The following is a 5847-nucleotide window of genomic DNA, read 5'->3' on the forward strand; positions in this document are numbered from 1 at the left end:
AGAAGCAGGAGGGGAGTGGCAGGAGGAAGTCCAGCCCTCTGAGACCCCTGACTTCCCGACACACCAGTGACTGAGGAGACATAGGGAAAAGAGGCTGGTGGACCTTTGGGGAGAAATCCAGTTGGGACTGGCCACTGCCTAAAGCAACTCACTCGCCCCGAGTGAAACAGAATTTGACCCGGCCCTCCTTCCTCCCTCTGGTCTCACACTGGTGACTTGGGTCAGTGGGTGGAGGGGTGTGGGCAGCAAAGGTGATCTACAAACAGACGGCAGTGAGAGAGCCTGGTTACAAGCCGGGAGGCTGGTTTCCAGTCCTGGCTTTGCCATTAGGTTGCTGCACAGCTTTGAGTGAGGCCCCTTCTGGGCTTCATTTTCTCCTATGCAAATCAGGGAGCTAACAGAACCAAACTCGAAGTCTCCTCAAGCTCAGACTTCTAAGAATCTCATGGGATACCGAGGAATCCATCAGCTGGTCAGACTTGTGCCTCTTTCTTACTCCAGTAGGAGGGAACAGGTTGGAGGCCAGGGTTGCAGTGTACCTTGTGGCTGCGAAGGAAGGATCTTCTCAGCATCCTGGACAACATGGAGGTTAAGAACTCAATGTGATGGAATCAGATTGGAATCAGAAGGATCTGAATTGAAGCACCAACTGCACAGTTTACTAGCTGAGAGACCCCAGGAAAAAGCAATCAAGTCCCTGTGCTTCACTTTCTTATAAAACAAGGCTACTGAAAGTATATCCTAAGTGGTGGGTGGAGTGAAACGGTATCTATTAAAAGTCCTTAGCACATTGCCTAGCACATAGTAAGCTCCGAATATCAGGTAGCTGCCATTGTTCTAACCTCGCTCTTACTACTACTGTTGCTGTTGCTATGACAACAACCAGGATGCGGGAGGTGGTGGGCCACTCAGGCCTTGAACCACTGACCACAGCATACCTCTCATCCTCCCACTGGTGGTCAGGCTGATAACCACGGTCATTTACACTCATCTGCAAGAAGATAAAAGGGCTTCCCAAAAGACAGCCACATGTCTGTCTGGAGTCTTTTCAACCCAGAACCAGACCCCCCTGGACAAAGAAGTCTCCTACAATTTCAGGAACCTTAACACCTTCCTCTCCCCTCTTCTCTCTCCTTCCTCCCCATCCCCACAAACATACACCCAGTAGTCTTCCATTAGTACCACAGAGAATTCTAGGACAGACTGAGGCAAAGGTTGAGCAGGTGCCAGCTGCCCAGCTGTGGCTGAATATAGGACTCAGAGCAGCCTACACAAAACAAAACAAAAAAATGAACAAGCAAGCTAGCCAGCAGCCACATAGCTAGCGGTGATGCGAAAAGACAATGGGTTCTTCCCAGGCCTGGCCATCAAGTCCCGTGGCTGTTGAGACCAGGACTTGGATCCCTGCCAGAGCTAGGAGGGTGCAGTGACGGTCACGTGGTTTTCTGGGCCAGAGCTGCTAGAACTGGAAGAGGTCTTGCATTAGGGAGATTGCTCTTCATCCCCCACCTGAGGATCCAGGGCTGCCTTATGCTAGACACCGGCTGAGACCTGAGTCACAGAAGCCCAGGAGGGAGCTATACTAGGAATCCGCAGCCAAGAGTCAGGAGGTGGATGCTCAACGTGGCTGCACCCTGATTCATGCTGCCTCCTCAACTGGCCACTCAACTCTCCGTGCTTTGGTTTCCCCACCTCGACAGTGGAAATGATGTATTAGCTCTGTGATTTAACTCGATGTGGCCGGGAGCATGGTAAGGATACAGTAGATGAGAGAAAGCAAAACAAGAGGACAAAATGGCTTATCATGAGAACAGGACCCTCACTCCTTGGTCTGAGATGTACATCTTACTTCTGTCTCTGTTTCGTTGACTGAACTTCTTGTGTTGGTTTCTTTACTCTCTCTGAGCCTCGGAAAAGCCGGCCCTTCCTCCCCAGCATCCTTTCCTCTGTGAGTGTGGCCAGCATGAAGTTAGGACATTGTGGCATGAGGATGACTGGACCGTCCTTTTCTTCTGATTTTCCACCCCTCCCCTTTGGAGATTCTCCCTAATGAGCTTGTTAAGAGCACAGAACAAGGAAGGGCTCTGTCTTTCCAGGTTTTACTCACAATCTCCTCTGTGAGGTCTTTCCAGGCTACCGTAGATTAAAATAGACTCTCTCTCCTAAACTCCAAGAGCTCCGAGGAACAACCCATCTGCATTTGCCCTTTATTACTTTGTGTAGCTAGTTATCTTTACCACGCATGGATACCTGGTATGCTTCCAAACTAACATACAAGGTATTTGAGGGCAAGAAATGGCTTATTCTTGTCCACTGTAATTCTCACAGTACCTAGCTAGCACACAACTAAGCACCTATCTGAGGCCCGCACGTATTTCATGGTTGCTCACCAAAGTCGTGAGGTGTGCATGAATAAGGCAGGGCACGAAGCTACCACGAGGAAGCGAAGAAACAAAAGCCGTTCACTTTCATTAGACACTTATGTGCCAGGCACTGCGCAAGGGGTTCCTGTGCATTATCTCATTGGATCCAGACGACCCCATGAAAGATAAGAACTATTTAACTCCCCAGTTTACAGATGAAAATTAGAGAAGATTTAAGATCACACAACTTGTGAACAGACAGCCACTCTGAGCCCAGGCAGCCTGCTTCTGGGCCCTTCCTTTGCACTGTCTCCTCCTTCTAAGACCAGATGTTTGCACGCCACAGCGTGAACCAAGAAAAACAAACCTGGAGAGAGAAGAAGGGAGAAAGCAGACAAGTGATCTGAAGACAAATGAATGGTCCCAGCCAGCAGAACATCTTTCGCCACGAGCGAGTAGTCCTTGGCCTGTTTTGGTCTGTCCCCAAATGCCATCGCCAGCCTGCTGAGAAACAGAGCATTCTTGCTCTCAGAAGCCCCAGTTGCAACTTTTCTATGGTGCTGTCTAAAAGCTCCCTCTGTATTTTTCACGGCTTTAAAAACATAGAAGAACCATGGGATGTGTTTGGAGAGGGTTTTCCCAGTCTGACTCAGAGTGGGGCCAGCACCTGACCCAGACCCTGACCGCACCTCTGCACCAGCCTTCCAGAACCTTCCAGCATGGCCCCACAGAATTCCAGCCACACAGCATTCAGTCCTTCACTGCATCTCCTTTAACCTCGGCCTCCCCCAAACCTGCACATCCTACCTACCCCAACTGTCAGTGCTGTATGACAACACACTGATGGCCCCACTACTGGGGGCAGCTGGACTGAGGAGAAAAAGAGTCAGAGACCAGAGTGGGGGGTGGACAGGAGGGCACCAGCCAAACCCATCCAAGTCCCAGAGGCCCAGTAGGCTTCACGCTGGTTCCTAAAACGCTCAAGACAGGCTGTGCTGGAGCAGCCACAGGTCTGTGGGAGTGGAAAGATTAAGGGCTAACACCCCAGACCTCTGCAGTCAGATGGGGTATTTGATGGCATTGCACGAACGGGTCACAGGTGGCCCGGCTTCCGGATGACAGGGCCTTACTCCTTACTTCTGTCAGAGGAGCCGCATGCTGACCATGCAGAACCAAAGACAGGAAACAGAGTTCTTGGAAACAGAAAACCCTAGGGACACTCAAAGAGAAGTAATGAGAGGGGAAAAGGGCCAAAATAGAAAATGGGGATTTAGCAGAGAAAATACTGAAGCAACAGGATACAGGAGTAAACATCCTGTATCTAAAAGTAAACTTTGAACAATTCATAAACAAAGCTTAAGAAAGTTCTGGATGTTGTAATACTGGCCATAATACAGGAAAGCAATATCTCAGCATGGAATTTCATGGAATACACTAGAGAAAATTAGCCGGCTTAGAACACAGCAAGAGGACAAGTGTGGACCAGATATGAACAGAGGCTCATGTCTCGGTGAGGAGCACCAGAAATTCATACGGGGAGCCCACCGTGAGATGCGTGTAGTGCCTGTGTAGTCATGCTTGGGATTCCTGTCTGGTGAACTATATAGAGTTCTTCTCAGTGTAGATTCAGTTAGGCTCAGCTAATAACCTGGTAAGGTCCTGAGTTAAAGAACTCTTCCATGTATACAGAGATAAGCACCTGGCCTAGGTGGACCCATCCATAACTGGTCAGACCATGCCAATCAGCCCTCCCGTGTCTTACTGAAGAGTTTAGCCAGGCTGACTTCTGCCAGAATGTGCCCTTGTAGTAATGGCAGCACTGCTGACGCTAGAGAGGCGGGCAGGAAGACGACAGACCTTGGGACCTCCTCTCGGTGCTAAACCTATCGGAGGAGATAGGGTTCCCCCCTCGCACACGCCCCGCCTCCCGCCCCAGGGTAGAAGCACTAGCACCAGGTGATGAAAATATTCTGTTGATGTTACATCTCTGGATAAGGGGAGGCTCATGGGATTGTCTTCCATTTTCTTTTAGCACCAGAATGAAAGGTAAACCTATGTAGGCAAAATACATAAGAGCTGGGTTCAGTGGCTCTGTCATCAGAGAAGGACCATGGGGACCAATGGTGACTCTTCTATGGGAAAGATGTCCCAGCCTCCGCTTCAGGGCCAGAGGAAGATACTGAGCAGTGTCCGCCAAGACTCAAAAAGCCCCGATGCCATCAGAGCCTGACATTCCTCAAGCAAGACTGGCGTTTCCATGATACCCAGACCCCTCTCTCACTCCTCAATACAAGTGACTCCCAGACGAGGAAGCTTCTCAAACAAAGGAGCTATCAGCCTGCGCTGGAACCCAGTTGGGTAGTGAGCCAGGGGCAGACTTGGGAATCAGATCCAATCCCAGCTCTGCCACTTAGTGCTGTCCTACTTTGGGCAAGTTGGTTCCCATTCTGAGCCCCCATTTTCTCAGTGTAATGTGGATAATGACATCCATTCCAAGGGTTGTCGTGAATAAATGAGATGACAAAGCCAAGCATCTAGCATATTAGGTGTTCAGTCAATGGCATCACCCTCATCCCCATTCCATAGGCAGAGGCATGGGCGCTGGGAGGGTCTGTCAGAAAGAGGATTTGAGGACCCATAGCTATGATTTAGTCCTGACACTTTTAAAATGAATTCTTAGACAACTGCTTATTTACATAACACTAGCATTTACAAAGCCCTTTCTCTTATGTTATTCTTATTTAAATAGCCTTGTTAGGTAGGCATTATGATCCTCATTTTACAACTGAGAAAAGTAAAGCTGAGGAAGATTAAATAACTTGCCCTAGTCCCTGTAGATCCCTAATCTCTTGGGTCTTCAGGTCTCTAATTCAGTGTCCTTTCTGCCACCCCACACTGGAACAATCACCCATTCAATAATATTTCCTGTAAGTTTACTAGGTTCCAGGCCCTGGAAGCCCACTCTGACTTGTTTTAAGAGGAGAACTGGCCTGTTCTAAGCCAGCTACATTCTTTGATCCAGCCCTCATGGCTGATGGTACATCCACGGGGTTAAGCCCCTGGGCATCAGGCTGCAAGTAGCAGGGCGAACCACCACATGCCGACTGAGAACTACTGCAGGGCCGCACTGGTGGCAGAAGACGTTCTCTGCCCGCCAGGCACTGAGCGTCTCCTGCGGTAAGGAAGGCACGGCCAGGGAAAAGCATGTGGGAGAGGAGAAAAACTATCCAGAGAGCCAGTGGTTCTCAGCCTGGCTGGACAGCAGAATCACCTGGAGGGCATTTAAAACATTCTGGCGCCTAGACCCAACTCTCGGAGATGGCAATTTATTTGGTGTAGAGTGGGTCCCAGCATCAGCACATTTTACTCCCCGCCCCAGGTGAGGCTAACGTGTTACCAGGTTGAGAACCCAACGTGTAAGGAAGGCCCTGCCAATCAGTGCAGTGTGCTGGCTGGCAGTACTGGCATCACCTGGGAGCTTGTC

Source organism: Pteropus vampyrus, unplaced genomic scaffold (assembly GCF_000151845.1).
Source record: "Pteropus vampyrus isolate Shadow unplaced genomic scaffold, Pvam_2.0 Scaffold217, whole genome shotgun sequence".
NCBI lineage: Eukaryota > Metazoa > Chordata > Mammalia > Chiroptera > Pteropodidae > Pteropus > Pteropus vampyrus.